This window comes from Culex pipiens, chromosome 2 (genome assembly GCF_016801865.2).
Source record: "Culex pipiens pallens isolate TS chromosome 2, TS_CPP_V2, whole genome shotgun sequence".
NCBI classification, from domain to species: Eukaryota; Metazoa; Arthropoda; class Insecta; order Diptera; family Culicidae; genus Culex; species Culex pipiens.
In genome coordinates, this window is record NC_068938.1 from 12,215,557 (window position 1) to 12,224,258 (window position 8,702).

General features: G+C 30.5%; 1 long non-coding RNA gene across 1 annotated transcript; it reads right to left on the bottom strand.

The window, feature by feature from the left end:
• Window positions 1–250: 250 nt before the first annotated feature.
• LOC128092753 (uncharacterized) lies at window positions 251–4,190 on the bottom strand. Its single transcript, XR_008211976.1, has 2 exons — window positions 3,139–4,190; window positions 251–321 (listed from the first exon to the last, which is right to left on the bottom strand). It is a non-coding gene; the product is annotated as an uncharacterized LOC128092753 (long non-coding RNA).
• Window positions 4,191–8,702: the final 4,512 nt, after the last annotated feature.

The window sequence follows — 8,702 nt, forward strand, 5'->3', positions numbered from 1 at the left end:
TATATTATTTTTCAATAAACTAAACAAAAATCTTTATTTAATTTGAACATCACACAAAAAAAAACTTTTCCTGTTTTCTTAAAAAGATTCCCCGTGGTTTATGGATGGGCTCTATATATCACGGCGTGTTTTCTGGGCAACCTTAAGGAGAAAAAATAGTCATCGCTACTTTCAAAAGTGTCTTATAGGAAATTTTCTCAGCTTTTCAATGCTTCTAAGAGCGAAATGTTTCATCGGAAAATTTCTGAGATAGGGTATATGACCCTATTTTGGACCTAGTACCTATTTTGGACCTATTTTTATTAATCGAGGTAGTTCAGGCTTTTAAAGTACGAATTCACTGAATCCAACCAACAGAAAGTGTAAGCAGGATCGTTTTGTAGCTTACCTCTTCCAAAAATGTAAACATTTTTGATTATTTTCGCTTTTTCAGCCACTTTTTCCAATGCCATTCGTATTTCCTACCGTTTTCCTAGCACATCGATTAGGTCCAAATATTCCAGCCTCGTTGCTTATCAGATTTGGCTCGCGACACCTTGATGATTTTTTCTGTTTTGCACTGACACCAAGCAATTTCGTCCGGTTTCCGAGCAATGTAACTGTTGTTTATTTAATTCTTTTATGTTTTTCGTCACTAAACCATTGAAATAACTATTCTATCACCGAAAAAAACTCAATTCAAAATATTTTTTCAAATCAGCCGCGTTGGATCAGTTTTTGGAGCTACTTTGCCGTCGGTTCAAGGCTATCACCAACACATGTATAACAAGGTGTTGCCAGTTTTGTTTATCAATTTATTTCGATATTTCATTGAAATTAATTGAAATTTTTTAATTTAATATTTTGAATTGCATTTCTTTACTGTAATTATTTGAAAGAAATCTAAGCTTTAAAAAGCAAATGATTAACAGAAACAATGAAAATATGTTTTTTAAACGATAAAAATGCAAATTGATGATAGAGATTTAAATGATTTTTAGGACCGATTGCAAAGTATCCCAAAATTTAAACTGATGTCGATTTATTTTTGTCTTAACATTATTATCACCAATTTAGCTGCATATATTTTTAATTTTTGCTTCAAAAAATGCAAACTGGCTACCCTGTTGGAATTGAAGGGGAAACGATTGAAAAACCTAAAGGGTCTAGTTCATTAAATCGTCAGCTGTCACCGTGACAGGAGCTGTCAACATTACTTACGAGTGGTTTTTGAAAAAGTCGTATGAATTAAATTTAAAAAATATTGAGTTAGTTTTAAACAGATCCTAAGCGCTAGTTGTAAACAAATCAATTTTCCGATCAGTTCTCGATCATTTTACGAACTATAAATAAAAAATGCTTTGAATTGTCATCTGCACGTCTTTTAAAATGCTCTTTACTGGAAAACAAACAAAATTTGGTTAGATTCAGAGAAAAAAATCAAATAAGTGTCGGAGATCGTGATGGCTGTTACGACGTATTGCAAACTAATCAGAGAAATATACACATGGAAAATATATTTTTTGTAAGTTTTAACTGATTTTTGCATATCTATCTATATATAACAAGCTCTTCCCGGCAAACTTCGTCTTGCCCTTTTTTGGTTTCCTGACGTTTCTTGCTTGTTTGCCAGTTCAGCCTCCTGTGATCAAAATTTGATTTTCGCAGCTTTTCTCAATCTGCAGATTTTCCGGAATCGGGTTCAAAGTGGCCAAAGTTGTATCTCTTTAGCGTAAGAACCTTCCTTGGGCTTATACGAACCCAACGCAGCAAAGAGCGCTCCCATCCGACTTTCCGTTATCAACTGATGCGCGTTCGAACAAAACCGTCGAAATTTTTTATATATATAGAAGATTTTTAAAAATACATGTATAACGGCACAATTGGCAGCGTTGGCTTATAATAAATCACACTTTTAGATTTTACCGTGTCAATCATGTTGGAAACACAATTGAACCAGTTAGAAAAATAACAATCTTTCGAAAAAAAAAAAACTAGCATAAGAGGTTAATGCGATGTTAACTTTATGAATTTTATGATTTGAGACATTTCTGATTACCGTAAATCTGGGTGACTTTGATAGCCGGGGTGACTTAGATAGGTTTGAGATTTTTCCGCAAAATGAAGAGTACAAATTAAATACGTACGGAATGGTATGGAATCATACTGACCGTGGTAGAGAAGTGCTCAAAGTACCTCATGAAGAACTTTTCATGAAATTTTGAATAGTTTAAAAAATTAGTTAATTATAATTAAGAAAATGTTGATAAATAGCTTTATTTTAATCTTCTCAAAGTGTCATGATTTTCTCAATGAACATGATTTTGAATCGTAAAACGGAATGCATTTTCGGATTCTTCGGACAATCTTCTACTAGGAAAAGGTAAAATAAGTTAAATATAAATATTATTAAATATTATTTGTTTTTGAAACATAATTTTAAAAAATCTCCCAATTAAAATGCATTTTCAGTAAAACAAATTTCATATAAAATGTGAAAACTTTCTTTGAATTCAGTTAAACATGTTAAACAATATAAATCTATGATTAATAATATAAACCTATAATTTAATAAACAAAACTAGTTTCAACGAATTTCAGGCAAACTTCTGAATTTTTAACAATTTTACCTAAAATATATATGTATTATGTTAAAAGCTAAACATAGTTAACTAAATATTGACATAAATAATTTTCTTAAAAATTATATCAGCTACCTAAGTGATGGTAAGTTCGAAGAAAAAATAATGTTTGAACATCTCAAATCTGCTTTTAACGAGACAAACTATGACTATCAAAGGCACCCTGGTATATAAACAAAGAGTTTTTTCAAATATTACATTGTTTTTAAAAGTGCAACATGTAGTTAAACTTTTTGTCAAGCAACTGTAAAGTTTAACATGACAGATGAGAAAGTTTCACACCAAGTTACAAGCTATAATCTCCTTTTAAAATTTCTTGATTGTTTAATAATATTTGTACTTAAGCTCTGCGTAAAATTTAGAACCTTTTTTCATTGTAACTTGTTATGTATCTCTGTCATTCATTTAATTTTAAGTTAAGGTGTTTTTATTGCGACTAATAACGGGTTGTCTTTTATGTTCTAATGCTTGAACAATTAGTTCGTAAGAATACGCAAATTGTAAATAGGACATAGACCTGCTAAAGATGCGTGAGTTTCCATTCAATATAATTAAAACACGTTTTCAAATTCAAATCCATTGTTTTATCATAATTATTTAATTTCTGAAATAAATATTTTCCAAATTATAATCGTGGATAGGCCCTTTGGTTTATCAAACCGAGTTTTTGTAAGTGTGCGTGTTGCCGTCGCACGCCGCAATTCGAGTTGGCCAAATTTCAACCAATCAGAGTGTGGGTCCAAAATAGGTTCAGCGATGTCTCCAAAATACATTCAATAAGTCCAAAAAGCATCCAAAAAATGTTTTACTTGAAATGCTTATTACAATGAAATGGTTAAATTATTTTCAATTTTCAATAGTACACTTTGTTAAGCATAAATTAAGGCACAAAACAATCCTGAAACGAGCCAAATTAGTTAGACCGTTCTTGAGAACCATGCGAAATATGTTGACGCTTTGCATAGTAGGTCCAAAATAGGGCCATATACCCTATCTATATTTTAAGTTTTTTGTTTTAAAATCCTTAATCATTTATTGGAAATTTTTAAATAACAGTCCAGGAAACTTGTCAAATGATGTGTTTCATGTGTCATTTACTCATCAAAATGTGCAAAATAAGACAAGAAACAACTTTGTAGAAGGTTGCAAACCGCTAAACATTTTGAAAATGAAGTTTTAACCGAATTTTTGACTATGTGGAATTTATTCAGAAATTAAAATCATAAAACCGTATTAAAATAATACTTTAACAAGAACAAAAAAATAATTACTTAATTGTTGTGTACAAATAACAACCGGTCTGCTCTGATTTAGCTTGGAATTAGCTGATACAACTGGCAGTTTTACAGGTTTGAGATTGATAGGATATTATGGGGTATTACAAGATTTTTATGAATAAATATCATATTTCCTTAATCAAACATTAACCAGTTGCATGGATACAAAACATGTTTAATACTCGAAATTAAACTGCAAACTACTGTTGCAAGCTTTAGGAGAAATACTTTTCATTATGTAATCATTGTTTTAGTTTTTTTTGTATCAGATGATCAAGGAATTAGCAATATTTTAGAATCATCTTCAATCTCATCTTTAAAAAAAATATTTCTTGATGTTTGTTCAAATAGTTTGATTTTTTTTTGTTAAAATAATATTTAATTTTTGTTCAATCAAAAAAAAAGGTTTGTAACGATGTTTTCAGCATTCTGAACTCGAGTTTTAATGCTACTTTTAAGTACATTTTCATCAGAAAATATTTTATAAAATTTTATCTTTATTTTATACTCATGAAAATATGACTTTTGAAGCTTGCAACAGTTATATGTAGTACATTTTCGATTTTAAATCATATTTGTATTTATGTTCCTGGTTAATGTTTGCTTAAGAAAATATTAAATTTATTCATTAAAATTCAATAATACCATTAACAATCACAAACCTGCCAAAGTTTCGGTTGAACAAGCTAAATCTGAGCAGACACGTGATATTTGTACACAAAAAATATGTAGTAGACTAATAATTCTTGTTAAAAATATATTTTTACACTGTTTTATGATTTTAATTTCTGAATGAATCCCATATATTCAAAAACTAAAACAAAACTTAATTTTCAAGATGTTTAGCGGTTTGCAACCTTCTACAAAGTTGTTTCTTGTCTTATTTTGCACATTTTTATCAGTAAATGATACATATAAAGTTATATAAAGTTTCCAATAAATAATAAAGGAATTTAAAACCAAAAAACTTAAAATAGAGATAACTCAGAAATTTCCCGATGAAACATTTCGCTCTTAGAAGCATTGGAAAGCTGAGAAAATTTCCTATAAGACACATTTTAAAGTAGCGATGACTATTTTTTCCTGAAAAGGTTGTTCTAGAAAACACACCGTGTATATATTTTGAAATGAAATGTAAGGCATGTGTATGGTCATTTATTGAACAATTTTTTCAATGTTCGACTAATGTAGCTAAAAAGTTTTCGCCGATTTGCTAATATTTTATCTTTTTACATTTTATTCAATTTCATATCGAAGCAAGATTTAATAATCTTGTCGAGCCAAAAATTAAAAAAAAATTGAATTTTATGCGACATTTTGCCCAGTAATTTTTTTTGTTGGTTTCTGAATCTGAATCGTAAACTTTAAAATGTTATTCAAAATCATAACAGAAAACGAAAAGGTGGCATTTAATAATAATCAAATTTCGTGATAATTAAACTGGAGTCTGAAAAAAATTTAAATGTTCTTAAAGTTTGACTTTGACTGATTTTTGCTAACGTCATTGAACCATTCGCATTCACTTCCCACTTAATATTGTAGCAAATTAATGTTAATGTATGTTTCGCCGACTATTCTTCAAATGGATGAACCACTTCGCAGCCGGTCTGAACCCAATAAATCCTATCAAATGTGCTGAATTTTTCAAACATCTTCTTGGGTCAATAAACTGAAATTTTCGGTTGACATTCAAAAATAACAACTATTGTCTTTTTCATGTAACTGTGAACCAACAACTAAGTTGAGTAATCTTTTTTGTTTTCCCAACCAAGCTTTCGAAAATCCTCGTCCCAAATTGAAATTCATCGACGCGAGTCCGCTCTCGAAATCCGCAAGTCTATATATCTTTAAAAGCTCCGCCACACCGGTTCATCCTTCTTGATTCCTCTGAGGGCAGGGAGGGAGGATTCTTTCCGGTGCACCCTTCCCACGCTGGGAGGACACAGATAAAAACAGAAAACCCCTGTCCTGATCCTATTTATCCATTCATTTATTCAAAGCATGTTTCCCAATTGATTTCATTCTGGCGAGTTTGGCGAGGGAAGATCCCATATGGTGCACGAGTTGATTTTACGGTTTTTTTTGCTGCTTCCTGGAAATAATCCCCTTGAGAGCTAAAAAAGAAAATGTTTCAAATATACAATTTTATTTTCCCCCAAGTTCAATGGCACAATTTCAAGTTTCTTAAAATGAAACGAGCAAAATGTGGGTGGTGTTGGGAAACAACTTTGTACTTTTCGTCTATCCCTCGTTATCGATTCCTCCTTTTTTTGGAAACCCTTTTCCCAGAATCAGTTCGCATTTTAATCGCGGAAATACCACCACACCGGCTTGTGGCATTTTGATCCGGCAATCAGAAGGGGATCCCTCCGAGGTCCTGGGCCTGGAATTTTGCTGGGAATTTCGCGGCCCAGCAAGGAATTTTCTCTCAAGTGGCGTGGGTGAAATGGGCCTTGATTGCGCAAGATGCTACTGCCGTCAGGACGGTTCTGATTAGGTGAAAACATCGTCCCATTTCGAATGAGACCTTCTTTTGGCTGCTGCAGCAACGAGAGAACCTTTCACCATTATCGTGACGAAGGTGGGAGGGATGATGAAAAAGGGAAGAACATTAATATAGACGAAAGCTCTCTCAGATATTGAGTTGCTCCAAGGACTCTGACTTAATTACAAAGAAGTGCGGAAGGTCCTTGAAGAATTCAGAAGAGCAGAAGAGTGAAGGGGAAAAGAGTTGTGTACTCTTCTTCAAAGAACATTTGTATCTGCCACTCAAATTTCCCAGAGTCAATAGCCATAAGCAGAATCCGCACCGGAGAGATCTTAATCCAGCAAACACACAGAAAGACCGACTAATTGTCGGCTTAATGACGAGAACCAGTCTGGCAATATTGTCCCCTCCCCCCCTCCATCCACCCAGTGGTGTCCCCCTTTCATGTTTTGAATAGGTTGAGAACACTGGAAACAGTTTCGCACTCAGTAAAATTTTACCCATCAAATTCATTGCGGGTTTAGGGTCCAAGTCGCCCCCTAAGGGATAGGAGAAGGGGTTTGTCAACTAATTGAGCGTTCCATTAAGATGCGACATGAAACAGTAATCGTCTTAGATGTGGAAGGTAGCGTTGAAGACGACGGCTATTTACTAATTAGATTCACTTTGGTGATGCTGATGGACTGAATTGGCGTAGGTTTTGCCTACTTACGTAATTGAAGTTGTAAGGTTGGATCGATCCTCAGTAATTACTCTTAGCATTAAGAACAATGTAATTACAAAAGCCGACTCGGTCCTAACCAGGTCCCAGCACCGAAAAGGACCTAATAAAAAATAATTTTATGAAAAAAAGGTTAGATCGATACTGGTCTCTAGAAAAGATTGGTAAATGTGTTTACCTGCATAATGAGAAAAATAGCATTAAATTCTCAAAAACAAAACCAAAACCAAAACCAAAACCAAAACCAAAACCAAAACCAAAACCAAAACCAAAACCAAAACCAAAACCAAAACCAAAACCAAAACAAAAACAAAAACAAAAACAAAAACAAAAACAAAAACAAAAACAAAAACAAAAACAAAAACAAAAACAAAAACAAAAACAAAAACAAAAACAAAAACAAAAACAAAAACAAAAACAAAAACAAAAACAAAAACAAAAACAAAAACAAAAACCAAAACAAAAACAAAAACAAAAACAAAAACAAAAACAAAAACAAAAACAAAAACAAAAACAAAAACAAAAACAAAAACAAAAACAAAAACAAAAACAAAAACAAAAACAAAAACAAAAACAAAAACAAAAACAAAAACAAAAACAAAAACAAAAACAAAAACAAAAACAAAAACAAAAACAAAAACAAAAACAAAAACAAAAACAAAAACAAAAACAAAAACAAAAACAAAAACAAAACAAAAACAAAAACAAAAACAAAAACAAAAACAAAAACAAAAACAAAAACAAAAACAAAAACAAAAACAAAAACAAAAACAAAAACTAAAACAAAAACAAAAACAAAAACAAAAACAAAAACAAAAACAAAAACAAAAACAAAAACAAAAACAAAAACAAAAACAAAAACAAAAACAAAAACAAAAACAAAAACAAAAACAAAACAAAAACAAAAACAAAAACAAAAACAAAAACAAAAACAAAAACAAAAACAAAAACAAAAACAAAAACAAAAACAAAAACAAAAACAAAAACAAAAACAAAAACAAAAACAAAAACAAAAACAAAAACAAAAACAAAAACAAAAACAAAAACAAAAACAAAAACAAAAACAAAAACAAAAACAAAAACAAAAACAAAAACAAAAACAAAAACAAAAACAAAAACAAAAACAAAAACAAAAACAAAAACAAAAACAAAAACAAAAACAAAAACAAAAACAAAAACAAAAACAAAAACAAAAACAAAAACAAAAACAAAAACAAAAACAAAAACAAAAACAAAAACAAAAACAAAAACAAAAACAAAAACAAAAACAAAAACAAAAACAAAAACAAAAACAAAAACAAAAACAAAAACAAAAACAAAAACAAAAACAAAAACAAAAACAAAAACAAAAACAAAAACAAAAACAAAAACAAAAACAAAAACAAAACAGAATCAACAAATTGCAACAAAAACATAGGGTAAACAGTTATTCAAATCATGGTTATTATACATCTTGGAATGTGTTTTTTTTTGTCAGAAAAATTTGTTATTTTACCTTTTAAAATATGTAACAATGTTTGTTCATTTTTAAAATATCATTTTATTTATGAATACATCATTAATTCTCGCTATTGAAATTGAATGGCAATTGTATT